The 15,592-nt window shown below is 37.7% G+C and overlaps 1 protein-coding gene and 1 pseudogene across 5 annotated transcripts in view; both read right to left on the bottom strand.

Annotated features, from left to right (window-relative positions):
* GABRG3 (gamma-aminobutyric acid type A receptor subunit gamma3) overlaps positions 1-15,592 on the bottom strand; it is a 746,198-nt gene that overhangs the window by 698,791 nt on the left and 31,815 nt on the right. The gene's annotated exons all lie outside the window — the stretch shown is intronic.
* Positions 1,713-1,850, bottom strand: LOC116626248 (annotated as a pseudogene).

The raw sequence follows: 15,592 nt of genomic DNA, 5'->3' as shown, positions 1-15,592 counted from the left end.
GTTCTTCATGAAAGCACCTTGTCCTTTCTACCACCTGACTGGGAATATCAAACTGTATTCACCAAAAGAATTTTTAGTCCATAGCAGATATGAAAAACGAATGCATTACATCTTTAAACAATAAGAAGATTGAGAATGGTATGAGAGGCCTGGTATGTGACAGATCTTACTGTACTTTAAAATGCATAACAGGGTAATACCAGCAAGATGGTTGAATAGGAAGCCCCAGATCCTCCTACCCCCACAAAGAACCCAACTTACTAACTGCCTCTGTGAGAAATCTAGAAGTCAGTTAAGAGATCCCTGCACCCCCGGTGAATTTGAAGCCAGCCACATGGAAGCCCAGCAGGAAAATTCATGGCACACACTCACCAGGGCCTCTCCCCCTAACACTGAAGGAAAATATCAAGACAAAGCTCCCATTTCCCAACTTCACCCTGGGGAGGGAAAAAAAGGGTGGAACATACATTCAACATTTTGACTATTGGGAGAACTGCCCCAGGGGCTATTTTCTGTCTTGCCTGAATTTAAGCACTGACAGGAAGTGGGCACCAGGTTGGGGACTACTGAGAACAAGAGCCATCAATATGGTTTGGTCGATCAGCAAAATCTGCGGTACCCCACAGAGACATTAAGAAGAGCTCCAGTCTAGCTTGCTACAGCACTGGAGAGGTCTCAGTACCACAGTCAGACACCAGGGGGAGCTCCAGAGTAGTACTGGCAAACCTCTTCAATTCTATTACAAGAAAAAGCCCAAGAAGAATGCATCCTCAGGCAAAGTTTGAGAAGTTGCCAGAATCCCTAGGCAGGAAGATTGGTGAAAACTTCCCTGTATGAAACCAGACCACAAAGACTGGGAGAAGTGATTGATTTTTCAAATGCCTACATCCCACAGAAGATAACAAGAGAAACAGGGTTCAATCAAAGAAACATATTAAATCCCCAGGAAATGAAACAGAAATATATTAATTACCAGACAAAGAATTCAAAATAACCACCATAAGGATGCTCAATGAATGAAAAGAGAGCACAGATAGACAACTAAATGAAATAAAGAAAATGATACATGACCAAAATGAGAATATCAAAGATACAGAAATCATGAAGAAAAAACAAACAGAAATTTTGGGGCTGAAAATTACAATAACTGAATTGAAAAAATTCACTTGAGGGACACAGGAACAGACTTGACCAAGCAGAAGAAAGAATCAGTAATCTCAAAGATAGGACATTCAAAATTACCAAACTGGAGGAACAAAAAAGAAAAAAGAATGAAGAAAAATGAAGATAGCCTAAGGAATTTATGAGATACCATCAAGCAGAACAACATATGCACATGGGAGTTCCAGAAGGAAAAGAAACAAAGAAAGTACAGAGCCTATTTGAAGAAATTATGGTCAAAAATGTCCTAATTTGGAGGAGATAAACAGACATACAAATTCAAGAAGCTCAAGAAACTCCAAGTAGGATAATCTTAAGAGATCTACACAGAGACACATCATAATCAAACTCAAAAATCACAGAGAAAGAATCTTGAAAACAGAAAAGTGACTCATCACATATAAGGGAGCTCCTATTAGATCATCATTGGATTTCTCAGCATAAACTTTCATGGCTCTATGGTAATGGGATGATATAATCAAAGTGCTGAAAGATAAAACTGACAACCAAGAATACTATGTCTGGCAAAACTGTCTTTCAAAAATGAAGGAGAAATTAAGACTTTTCCAGCTAAACAAAAGCTGAGGAAGTTCATTACCACTAGATCTGCCCTACAAGAAATACTGAAGGCAAGTTGAAGCACAGAGATAATACTACACTTGATCTTAGCCAAAAGGCCGAGAAGCGATGAAGCACAGAGATAATAAATAGAAACACAAAACTATACAAAAATATAAAATTACCTGGTAAAAGTATATAAATAAATATATAATCCTGTAGTACTGTAATGTACATACATAAATCCTTTTAAATAAATAGAGAATTTTTTTTAAAAAGCATAGAAAGTAACTACAAATCTATGTTAATGAATACACTATATGAAAATAAGTAATTTGGGGTGGGAGGAGCAAGATGGTGCAGTAGCAGGAGACCGAAATTTCATCTGGTCCCAGGAATTCAGCTAGATAGGGATCAAACCATTCTGAACACCTACAAACTCAACAGGAGATCGAAGAAAAGAATAGCAACAGCTCTGTGAACAGAAAAGCGACAACTCTCTGGAAGGTAGGACGTGCGGAGAAGTGAATCCGAGGCGATATTCGGGAGGACAGATGGTGGGGGAGGGGGCCTCCATCAGCCAGCTACCGGCAAGTGATAGAGCAGCAGAGCACAAAATCGGAAGTTTTAGAAGTCGGCTCTGCTGAGGGACGTCGCTCCAGTGGCTAAACGGGGGGTGAACACTTGCTGGGACAGTGTGGTCTCAGGACCGAGATCACAGAAAGACCAGGGGCACCTGAGTGTGGCAGAGCTCCTCGGCATTGGAAGAGGGAAGCCAGCTGCAAAGAGGGAGCCGAGGAGTGGGGTCTCAGCTCGGGGTTGCCATTAACCGTGATCCGCCACACAGTCAGGCCATTGCTCCTCCAGCAGGGACCCAACAAGTGCCAGACCCGGGGAGACTCCCCTTCCTCCTCTTCTGGGAAGAGCAGTGCAGGAACGCACCACAGGAATCTGCTGGGTTTGGAGACTCCATATGCGGTTGTGTGCCAGAGATAGAAATGCTCGGTCGCAGGCCGGGTGAGCACGAAGTGCGGCCGGAGACCAGGGAGTCAGGAGTGATTGACTGCTTTTCTCTGGGGGTGCACTGAGGAGTGGGGCCCTGAGTTCTCGTCTCCTCCAGGGCAGAGATTGGGAGGCCGTCATTTTCACTCTCATCCTCCAAAGCTGTATGGAAAGCTTGCAGGGAACAAAAGCTCCTGAGAGCAAACCCGTGCAGATTACTTAGCCCCGCTCCGACAAGAGAGGGGCAATTCCACCTCCAGCAAAGACATTTGGGAACCACGGCAACAGACCCCTCCCCCAGAAGATCAGCAAAAACAGCCAGCCAAGACCAAGTTTACTGATCAATGAGAATGGAAGAACTCCAACACTAGGGGAATACTGCACATACAATTCATAGCCTTTTCCCCATGATTCTTAGTCTTTCAAAGTTAATTTTTTTAATTTTGTTTTTTCTTTTTCTTTTTTTTTTGATTTTTCTTTTTCCCTTTTTCAACCAACATCTAATCAATCCCTTTTTTAAAAAAATCTTTATTTTTCATTATTAGAGTCATGTTCTATCCCTTCATAGTAGTTAACCTTACTTTTGGTGTATATATATATATATAAGTTGTTCACTCTTTAAAATTTTGGGATACAGTTTCTTCTAACAGACCAAAATATACCCTAAATCTCTAGTGTATGCTTTTGTTCTAGTCTCCTGCCTGATCACATTCTTTAAAAAAAAAAAAAAAAAAAATCCTCTTCTTTCTTTTTTCAACCAACTTCTTATCTTATCAATTCCTTTTATAAAATCTTTTATAATTTTCATCTTTACAGTCATATTCCATCCCTTCATCGTATTTACCCTTATTTTTGTACATATATAAGCTTTTCTTTCTTTAAAATTTTGGGAGGCACTTTCTTCTAACAGACCAAAATATGCCCAAAATCTAGTGTGTGGCACTGATCTATGCACCAGCCTGATCATATATGATCATATTCTCTTTTTTGTTTCTTTGTTTTTTATCTTTTTCTTTTTCTTTTTTTCTTTTTTCTTTCTTTGTCTTTCTTTTCCCCCAGTTTCAGGTCTCCTTTGATTTGTTTAGTGTATATTTTTCTGGCGTCATTGTTACCCTGTGAGCATTTTGTTCTCTCATTCATCTATTCTCCTCTGGACAAAACGACAAGATGGAAAAAAATCACCTCAAAAAAAAGTACAAAAGGCAGTACCGACTGCCAGGGACCTAATCAATATGGACATTAGAAAGATGTTGGAACTAGAGTTCAGAATGAAGATGGTAAGGATACTAGCGGGGCTTGAAAAGAGCATGGAAGATATTAGAGAAACCCTTTCTGGAGAAATAAAAGAACTAAAATCTAACGAAGTCAAAATCAAAAAGGCTATTGATGAGATACAATGAAAAATGGAGGCTCTAACTGCTAGGAAAAACTGCAGAAGAGAAAATCAGTGATATAGAAGACCAAATGATGGAAAATAAAGAAGCTGAGACAAAGAGAGATAAACAACTACTGGATCACGAGGGCAGAATTCGAGAGATAAGTGATACCATAAGATGAAACAATGTTAGAATAATTGGGATCCCGGAAGAAGAAGAAAGAGATTGAGGGGCAGAAGGTATATTGGAGCAAATTATAGCAGAGAACTGCCCTAATTTGGGGAAGGAAACAGGCATCCAAATCAAGGAAGCACATAGAAACCCCCTCAAAATCAATAAAAATTGGTCAACACCCCGACATCTAATAGTAAAACTTACGAGTCTCAGAGACAAAAAGGAAATCCTGAAAGCAGCTCGGGAGAAGAGATATGTAACCTACAATGGTAGAAACATTAGATTGGCAACAGACCTATCCACAGAGACATGGCACCCAGAAAAGACTGGCATGATATATTCAGAGCACTAAATGAGAAAAATATGCAGCCAAGAATACTATATCCAGCTAGGCTGTCATTGAAAATAGAAGGAGAGATAAAAAGCTTCCAGGACAAACAAAAACTAAAGGAATTTGCAAACACGAAACCAGCCATACAAAAAATATTGAAAGGCATCCTCTAAGCAAAGAGAGAGCCTAAGAGCAGCATAGACCAGAAAGGAACACAGACAATATACAGTTAACAGTCACCTTACAGGCAATACAATGGAACTAAATTCCTATCTTACAATAGTTACCTTGAATGTAAATGGGCTAAATGCCCCAATCAAAAGACATAGGCTATAAGATTGGATTAAAAAACAAGACCCATCGATATGCTGTCTGCAAGAGACTCACTTTAGACCCAAAGACATCCCAAGATTGAAAGTGAGAGATGGAAAAACATTTACCATGCTAATGGTAATTAGCTAATGGTTGTTGTAATGAACAACAAAAGAAAGCTGGGGTGGCAATCCTTATATCAGACAAATTAGATTTTAAACCAAAGAGTGTAATAAGAGATGAGGAAGGGCACTATATCATACCTAAGGGGTCTATCCAACAAGATCTAACAATTGTAAATATCTATGCCCCTAACACGGTAGCAGCCAATTGTATAAGCCAATTAAAAACAAAAGCAAAGAAACACATTGACAACAATACAATAATAGTGGGGGACTTTAACACCCCCTCACTGAAATGGGCAGATCATCTAAGCAAAAGATCAACAAGGAGATAAAGACTTTAAACGACACACTGGACCAAATGGACTTCACAGATATATTCAGAACATTCCATCCCAAAGCAACAGAATACACATTCTTCTCTAGTGCCCAGGGAACATTCTCCAGAATAGATCACATCCTAGGTCAGAAATCAGGTCTCAACCGATACCAAAAGATTGGGATCATTCCCTGTGTATTTTTGGACCACAATGCTTTGAAACTAGAACTCAATCACAAGAGGAAAGTCTGAAAGAATTCAAATACATGGAGGCTAAAGAGCATCCTACTGAAGAATGAATGGGTCAACCAGGAAATTAAAGAAGAATTAAAAAAATTCATGGAAACAAATGAACATGAAAACACAACTGTTCAAAAACTCTGGGATGCAGCAAAGGCAGTCCTGAGAGGAAAGTATATAGCAATACAAGCCTTTCTCAAGAAACAAGAAAGGTCTCAAGTACACAACCTAACCCTACACCTAAAGGAGCAGGAGAAAGAATAGCAAATAAAGCCTAAACCCAGCAAGAGAAGAGAAATAATAAAGATCAGAGCAGAAACCAATGAAATAGAAACCAAAAGAACAGTAGAACAGAACAACAAAACGAGGAGCTGGTTCTTTGAAAGAATTAACAAGATTGATAAACCCCTGGCCAGACTTATCAAAAAGAAAAGAGAAATGACCCAAATAAATAAAATCATGAATCAAAGAGGAGAGATCACAAACAGCACCAAAGAAATACAAACAATTATAAGAACATATTATGAGCAAGTATACGCCAGCATATTAGATAATCTGGAAGAAACTGATGCATTCCTAGAGATGTATCAACTACCAAAACTGAACCAGGAAGAAACAGAAAACCTGAACAGACCTATAACCACTAAGGAAATTGAAGTCAACAAAAATCTCCCAAAAACAGGCCCAGCTGTGCAGGGGAATTCTACCAAACATATAAAGAAGAATTAATACCTATTCTTCTGAAACTGTTCCAAAAAATAGAAATGGAAGGAAAACTTCCATACTCGTTTTATGAGGCCACCATTACCTTGATCCCCAAACCAGACAAAGACCCCATCAAAAAGGAGAATTACAAACCAATATTCTTGATGAACATGGTTGCAGAAATTCTCACCAAAATACTAGCCAATAGGATCCAACAGTACATTAAAAGGATTATTCACCATGACCAAGTAGGGATTTATCCCTGAGATGCAAGGTTAGTTCAACATCCGCAAATCAATCAATGTGATACAATACATTAACAAAAGAAAGAACAAGAATCATATGATCCTCTCAATAGAGGCAGAAAAAGCATTTGACAAAGTACAGCATCCTTTCTTGATCAAAACTCTTCAGAGTATATGGATAGAGGGTACATACCTCAATATCATAAAAGCCATCTATGAAAAATCCACAGTGAATATCATTCTCAATGGGGAAAACCTGAGAGCTTTCGCCTTAAGGTCAGGAACGTGGCAGGGATGTCCAGTATCACCCCTGCTATTCAACATAGTATTAGAAGTCCTAGCCACAGCAATCAGACAACAAAAAGAAATCAAAGGCATCCAAATCGGCAAAGAAGAAGTCAAACTCTCACTCTTTGCAGATGATGATACTTTATGTGGAAAACCCAAAGACTCCACCCCCAAACTGCTAGAACTCATACAGGAATTCAGTAAAGTGGCAGGATATAAAATCAACGCACAGAAATCAGTGGCATTCCTATACACCAACAACAAGACAGAAGAAAGAGAAATGAAGGAGTCGATCCTATTTACAATTGCACCCCAAACCATAAGATACCTAGGAATAAATCTAACCAAAGAGGCAAAGGATCTGTACTCAGAAAACTATAAAATACTTGTGGAAGAAATTGAGGAAGACACAAAGAAATGGAAAAACGTTCCATGCTCATGGATTGGAAGAACAAATATTGTGAAGATGTTGATGCTACCTAGAACAATCTACATATTCAATGCAATCCCCATCAAAATACCATCCACTATTTTCAAAGAAATGGAACAAATAATCCTAAAATATGTATGGAACCAGAAAAGACCCTGAATAGCCAGAGAAATATTGAAAAAGAAATGTAAAGCCAGTGGCATCACAATTCTGGACTTCAAGCTCTATTACAAAGCTATCATCAAGACAGTATGGCACTAGCACAAAAACTGATGGAACAGAATAGAGAGCCCAGAAATGGATCTTCAACTATATGGTCAACTAATCTTTGACAAAGCAGGAAAGAATGTCCAATGGAAAAAAGACAGTCTCTTCAACAAATGGTGTTGGGAATATTGGACAGCCACATGCAGAAGAATGAAACTGGACCATTTCCTTACACCACACACAAAAATAGACTTCAAATGGTTGAAAGACCTCAATGTGAGACAGGAGTCCATCAACATCCTAGAGGAGAACACAGGCAGCAACCTCTTCGACCTCAGCCGCAGCAACTTCTTCCTAGAAACATCACCAAAGGCGTGGGAAGCAAAGGCAAAAATGAACTATTGGGACTTCATCAAGATAAGAAGCTTTTGCAAAGCAAAAGAAACAGTCAACAAAACCAAAAGACAACCAACAGAATGGGAGAAGATATTTTCAAATGACATATCAGATGAAGGGCTAGTATCCAAAATCTAGAAAAGACTTCTCAAATTCAACACCCAAAGAACAAATGATCCAATCAAGAAATGGGCAGAGGAATGAACAGACATTTTTCCAAAGAAGACATCCAAATGGCCAACAGACACATGGACAAGTGCTCAACATCGCTCGGCATCAGGGAAATCCAAATCAAAACCTCAATGAGATACCACCTCACACCAGTCAGAATGTCTAAAATTAACAAGTCAGGAAATGACAGATGCTGGTGGGGATGTGGAGAAAGGGGAACCCTCCTACACTGTTGGTGGGAATGCAAGCTGGTGCAGCCACTCTGGAAAACAGTATGGAGGTTCCTCAAAAAGTTGAAAATAGAGCTACCATACAACCCAGCATTTGCACTATTGGGTATTTACCCCAAAGATACAAATGTAGGGATCCTAAGGGGTATATGCACCCCAATGTTTATAGCAGCAATGTCCACAATAACCAAACTGTTGAAAGAGCCAAGACGTCCATCGACAGATGAATGGATAAAGAAGAGGTGATATATATATACAATGGAATATTACGCAGCCATCAAAAGAAATGAGATCTTGCCATTTGCAATGATGTGATGGAACTGGAGGGTATTATGCTGAACGAAATAAGTCAATCAGTGAAAAACATGTATCAGATGATCTCACTGATATGAGGAATTCTTAATCTCAGGAAACAAACTGAGGGTTGCTGGAGAGGTGGGGGTTGGGAGGGATGGAGTGGCTGGGTGATAGATATTACATAGTATGTGCTATGGTGAGCACTGTGAATTGTGTAAGACTGTTGAATCACAGACCTGTACCTCTGAAACAAATAATACATTATATGTTTAAAAAAAGAAGAAGAAGAAGAAAAAGAAGATAGCAGGAAGGGAAAAATAATGGGGGGTAATTGGAGGGGGAGATGAACCATGAGAGACTATGGACTCTGAAAAACAAACTGAGGGTTCTAGAGGGGAGGAGGGTGTCAGGGTGGGTTAGCCTGGTGATGGGTATTAAAGAGGGCATGTATTTAATGGAGCACTGGGTGTTATATGTAAACAATGAATCATGGAACACTACATGAAAAACTAATGATGTAATGTTTGGTGATTAACATAACATAATAAAATTAAAAAAATAAAAATAAAAAAATAAGTAATTTGGGTTATCAAAAGCATAAAGTTTTCGGGGGTACAGAGATGTAAAGAAGTAGATTTTTTATATGCAATTACAGTTGTTATCAGTTTAACATAGATTATTATAATTTTAAGATGTTTAGTATAATAATAACCATAAAGAAAATATCTTATAAATATAACTAAAGGAAGTGAGAAGGGAATCAAAATATGTCACTACAAAAAATAAATGAAAATAAAATAATGCAGTGAGGGGAAAAGAGGACAAAAAGCTGTAAGACATACAGAAAACACTAAAATGGCAATATAGGTCCCTCCATATCAATAATCACTTTAAAAGTAAATGGATTATGGCGCCTGGGGTGGCTCAGTAGATTAAGCATCTGACTCTTGATTTTGGCTCAGATCATGATCTCAGGATTGTGAGACTGAGCCCCACGTGGAGCCTGCTTAAGATTCTCCATACAACAACAGCAGAAACACACACTATTTTCAAATGTGATGGAACATTCTTTAAGACTGACTACATGTTAGGCCATAAAACAAGTCTTAATTTTAAGAATATTGAAACCATACATACAAACTATTTTCTCTGACTATAATGTAATGAAACTAGGAATCACTATGAGAAGGGGGAATTAAACACATACGTGGGAATTAAACAACTCATTCTTAAATAACCAATGGGTCAAAGAAGAAATCACAGGAATTTAAAAGTATTTGGTGTGCGAATGAAAACAAAAACACAACATACCAAAACTTATGAGATGCAGAGAAAGTAGTAGTAAGGGGGAACTTTATACCAGTAAACAATTGCAAGAAAGGAAGAAAAGAAGAAGAAGAAAAGAAGATGAAGAAGAAGAAGAAGAAGAAGAAGAAGAAGAAGAAGAAGAAGAAGAAGAGGAGGAGGAAGAGGAGGAGGAGGAGAAGAAAAGAAGAAGAAGAAGAAGAAGAAGAAGAAGAAGAAGAAGAAGAAGGAGGAGGAGGAGGAGGAGGAGGAGGAGGAGGAGGAGGAGGATCTTAAATCAATAACTTAACTTTGCATCTCTAGGAACTGAAAAAGAAAAACTAAACCAAAAGTTAGCAGATGGAAGAAAATAATAATGATTGTAGAAAAGTTAAATATAATAAAGAATAGAAAACAACAGAAAAAAATAAACAAAAGCAGGAGCTGGTTCTTCAAAATAATCCAGAAAATTGACAACATCTTAGCTACACTAATAGTAAAGGAGAGAAAACTCAAATAACTAAAATTATAATTGAAAGAGGGAACTTAAAATTGATGTCACAGAAATAAAAGAGGTTATAATAGACTAACAATAATTATACGCCAACAAATTGAATAATCTGGAATAAACATACAACCTACCAAGACTGAATCATGAAAAAAAAAATCTTAACAGATCAATAACTAGAAAGGATATTGAATAAGCAATGAAAGCCTCTTAACGCAGAAAAGCCCAGGACCAGATGGCTTCACTGGTGATTTCTACCAAACATTTAAAGAATTAACAATCCTGCCCAAACTCTTCCAAGAAATTGAAGAGGAGGAAATATTTCCAAGCTCATTCTGTGAGGCTGCTATCATTACTCTAATACTAAAGCTAGACAAAGACACTACAAGAAAAGTACAGACCAGTATCTCTGAAGTCTGATAAAAATTTCTCAAAAAAATACTAGCAAATAGAAACAGCAAATTAAAGGGACTGTACACCGTGACCAAGTGGGATTTACTCCTGGAATGCAAGTTAGTTCAACATATGAAAATCAACATATATATATATATACACACACACACATATATGTACATATACACACATACATACACACACAAAAAAATTAACAAATTAAGAAAAAAACGTATGATAATCTCAATTGATTCACAAAAAGCATTTGACAAAATTTAATACCCTTTCATGATAAAAAAAAAAATTCAACAAACTAGGAACAGAGAGAAATTATCTCAACCTAATAAAAGCCATACATAAAAAGCCCACAGCTTACAATACAAAGAAATAAAAGGCACCCAAAATGTAAAGGAAGAAGAAAAATTAAATATTATCTTATAAGATGAAAACTCTAAAGATTCTACACACACACACACACACAAATTCATCAAAGTTGCAGGATATAAAATCACAAAAATCAGTTGGATTTCTATACACTAACAATGAAAAATCTGAAAAAGAAATTTAAAAAACAGTTCCAGTTACAGTAGCATCAAAAAGAATAAAATACTTAGGAATAAATTCAACCAAAGGAGCAAAGGACATGTACACTGAAAACTATAAAACATTGATAATAGAAGTTAAAGAAGACACCAGTAAATGGAAGACATCCTGTGTTCATGTACCGGAAGACTTAATATTTTTAAGATGTCAATACTACCCAAAATACCAATGACATTTTTGGCAGAAATAGAAAGTCCCATTCTGAAGTCCATATTGAACCTCAAGGGATCTTAAAGACCATAATAGTCTTAAAAAGGAAAAGGCTCAAGTTAACAGTCTCACGTATCTTTAAACATACTACAAAGCAACAGTAACCAAATCAGTGTGGCATAAAGACAGATATATAAACCAATGAAACAGAATAGAAAACCAAAAATAAACCCTTGTGTACATAGCCTAATGATTTTTGACAAGAGTGCCAAAACTACATAATGAGGAAAAGATAGTCTCTTCAACAAATGATGTTGGAAAAATTGTATATCTATGTGAAAAAAAAAAATGAAGTTACATCCTTACCTTATCCCATATGGAAAAATTAGCTGAAATGTATCAAAGATTTTAACATAATACCTAAAACCGTAAGACTCCTAGAAAACTCCTAAAACTAAATGGGAAAATATTCATGATATTGGATTTGGCAATGATTTCCTGGATATGACATGAAAAGCCCAAAGAACAAAGGCAAAGATGGATAAATGGGACTGCATTAAACTTAAAAACTTCTGAAATCACAATAGCCAAGAGGTGGAACTAACCTGTCAATCAGTATATGAATAGATAAAGAAAATGTGTACACAAATACAATGGAATATTACTCATCCCTAGAAAAGAAGGAAATTCTGTCATATGCTAGAGTATGGACGAATCTTGATGACATGTTAAGTGAAATAAACCAATCACAAAAGGACAAATGCTAGATGAGTCCACTAATACTAAGTTAAAAGCCATCTGTGAACCTGTGATTCTATTACAACAAATTAAGCATTAATAATACAAAATATTTTTACTATTTCAAATTGCTTTCACTTTCCAATCTACTTTTATAACTCAACTTTTCAGTATCACAATTAATGGGTTTTATTAATATTTATGTTTTAATATTGTCCTTTCTAAGAATATATGGTAAATCCTATCCTTGCCTTCCTACTTAACGTTCTTCATTCACTCAACAAATAATCAGTGGGTAATTACTGAGCTAGATAGAGTCCTAGGAGCTGAGGATAGCCTATAGTCAAGACATAAAATTCCTACTTTCATAGACTTTAAATCATAGTGAGTTAAACAGATAGGAAACAAGCAAACTAATAATAAATCAGGTATTTTGATAGTGCTGAGTACCATGACAGGAATAAACTTAGATATTGAGATAAAGAGTGAGTATGGTGTGAGGACAGGAGCCTGCCCTCAGTTACTGTGGTTCACACCCCTATAGCCATGATACCCTAGATAGTTAATAGAGCCTTGACTGTAATTATTTTTGAATACACAGGCAGCCCAACTACATCTAATGATTTATAAAGAAAAAAATGTATAGAATTGGATTCCCAGAAAAAGAGATATTGGGATGAAAAAATTTGAAGAGATTAGAGTCAAGAATTTTCCAAAACTGATGAAAGATATCAAATCACAGATCTAAGTGAGTCATCTAACACCAAGAATCATAAATATAAAGAAAACTCTATCTTGACATGTCCTTATCAAACTGCTGTGTAGTCAGTAAAGAACAAAGTCTTAAGAGCAGCCAAATAAAGATATATTATATAAAGAAGGAAAATGATGACTGATTCATCATAAGGAATAACACAGGCAAGAAAACAATGATACAAGACTTTTTTTAAGTACTGAAAGAAAAAAATATTAACCTATAATTCTGTACCTGGAAAAATATCCTCTAAAAATCAAAGGAAAATATATCTTCAGCCAGATGAAAGAATTCATCTGCAGCATATTTTCATTGTAAGAAATACTAAAAGAAAGTTTTCACACTATTAATAAATTATAACATATGGAAGCCTGGATCTGCAAGAAGGAATCTGCAAGAAGGAATGAAGAGCACCATAAAAAACTGGCTATGCAGGTATCAGGCAAAATTTAATTAAATTCAATCAAAATTTGTTATGGCCCCACTACGAACAAACATTGTACCAAGGGGGAAGGTAAGGACAAATTAGATGAACTGCCTGTGAGACTCCTAAAGTGAAGAAAATAAGATGTACATGTCTAAGTAGACAGCAGAGTTGAAAGTAACATGTTCTATTAAAATTACACATGTGTTGTAGAGTTTACTGTGGTTTGCAGTGAAAGCTCATTGGACAAAGTGACCTTGTGAAGTGAGGCTAACAGAAGCAAGTAATTCAGGCAGTCAGAACAGCAAGAGCCGCTTCAAAGAAAGTGGAAATCACTACATGGATACTAAAATCGTTAGACAGCGCCTTTGTCTTTAACTGGTATATAGCAGGCATGCAAGAAAAAAGGGAAAATATGTTTGAAAAAACGTTGGTTTTTATAAAACTATTATACTCATTTGTTGCCAGAATAAGAAGCTTGACTTTCATGGTGAAGAACTTTAACAAGAAGAGGCTCTGCGTCACCACTGACTTTATCCAGATGGTTCTGGCAACAGTGGATAGCTGTAAGGATGGGATGGGAAACTGCCAGGCCAGTTGGGACCTATTTTAAAAGCCACTGCATATGTGAAGTTAAAGAGTCTGATGGAATAGCATGTACCTCAAATATCCAGAAGTAAACTGCAAATGTAGAACTAAGTAGCAAAGTGGTCTAGGCCAAAGTATAGATTTTGGAAAATATTATAAGAATGCATGGGAATAGTGGTTGAAGCCACACATGTTGATGTCACTATTACATTTAAAATGATCAGATTTAAAAAAAGAAGAAGAAGAACAGAAGAAAACTTATTGAAGGGCCAAGAATCTGGGTGATGGGAAGGGAAAGAGATACCAGAAAGGGGATAATAAGAGAGGAGAAAGTATTTCATTGAAAGATATGTTGCTATTAAAAAGGTGTCAAGGTTCTACAGACAGCAGTGAAGAGAAAAAGAAAAAAAACATTCTGAAAGGCCTAAGACAGCTGGGGAATTTTAAGGGAAATAAGTCAATCAGAGAAACACAAATTTATCACATGGTTTCACTCATATGTGGTAAATAAGGAATAGTTCAGAGGACAATAGGGGTGTGGGGGGGAACTGAATGGGAAGAAATCAAAGAAGGAGACAAACCATTCTCACTCGACTCCAGGAAACAAACTGAGGGTTACTGGAGGGGAGGGAGGTGGGGGGATGGGGTAACTAGGTGATGGGCATTAAAGAGGGCATGTGATAGGATAAGCACTGGCTGTTATACTCAACTAATGAATCATTGAACATTATATCAAAAACTAATGATGTACTATACTTTGGCTAATTGCATTTAAATTAAAAAAATACTAAAACAAAAGTTGATGCTATGGTCAGAATTTAAAAGTAAGAATTTCAGTTTTTAAGCAGTTCTGAGTTACGTCAAGGACCAAATTTTGGGATGGTGGAATGGAGAACAATGGTGACTAAACTCTTTAAAACTGAGTAGGTCCTGAGTTGGGGACATGGGTGTGTTATTAAAAAGAGGGGAACAGAGGGGAGGAGCAAGATGGCAGAGGAGTAGGAGACCTGGATTTCATCTGGTCCCAGGAATTCAGCTGGATAGGGATCAAATCATTCTGAACACCTACGGACTCAACAGGAGATTGAAGAAAAGAATAGCAACAACTCTCTGAACAAAAAAGCAACCACTTTCTGGAAGGTAAGACGTGCGGAGAAGTGAATCCGAGGCGATATTCGGGAGGACAGACGGCGGGGGAGGGGGCCTCCGTCCGCTGCTTCTGGCAAGTGATAGAGCCGCGGAGCACAAAATCGGCAGAACTTTTACAAGTCAGCTCCGCTGAAGGACGTCACTCCAGTGGCTAAGCAGGGGGTGGAATGCTCGCTGGGCCAGTGTGGTCTCAGGACCCTCGGGGTCACAGAAAGACCGGGGGTGTCTGAGTGCGGCAGAGCTCCCAGGTATCGGAGTGGGGAAGCCGGCTGCAGAGACAGAGCTGAGGCGTGGGCTCTCAGCTCGAGGTTGCCATAAACTGTGATCGGTGGCACAGTCAGGCCCCTGCTCCTTCAGCAGGGACCCAACAACTGGCAGATCCAGGGAGACTCCCCTTCCTCCCCCAGCAGGAGCATCGAGGGAGCGCACTGCAGGGA

Source organism: Phoca vitulina, unplaced genomic scaffold (genome assembly GCF_004348235.1).
Source record: "Phoca vitulina isolate PV1807 unplaced genomic scaffold, GSC_HSeal_1.0 scaffold84, whole genome shotgun sequence".
Classification (NCBI taxonomy): domain Eukaryota; kingdom Metazoa; phylum Chordata; class Mammalia; order Carnivora; family Phocidae; genus Phoca; species Phoca vitulina.
The sequence above is the reverse complement of the archived record's forward strand: the minus strand, read 5'-3'. Positions and strand labels throughout refer to the sequence as shown.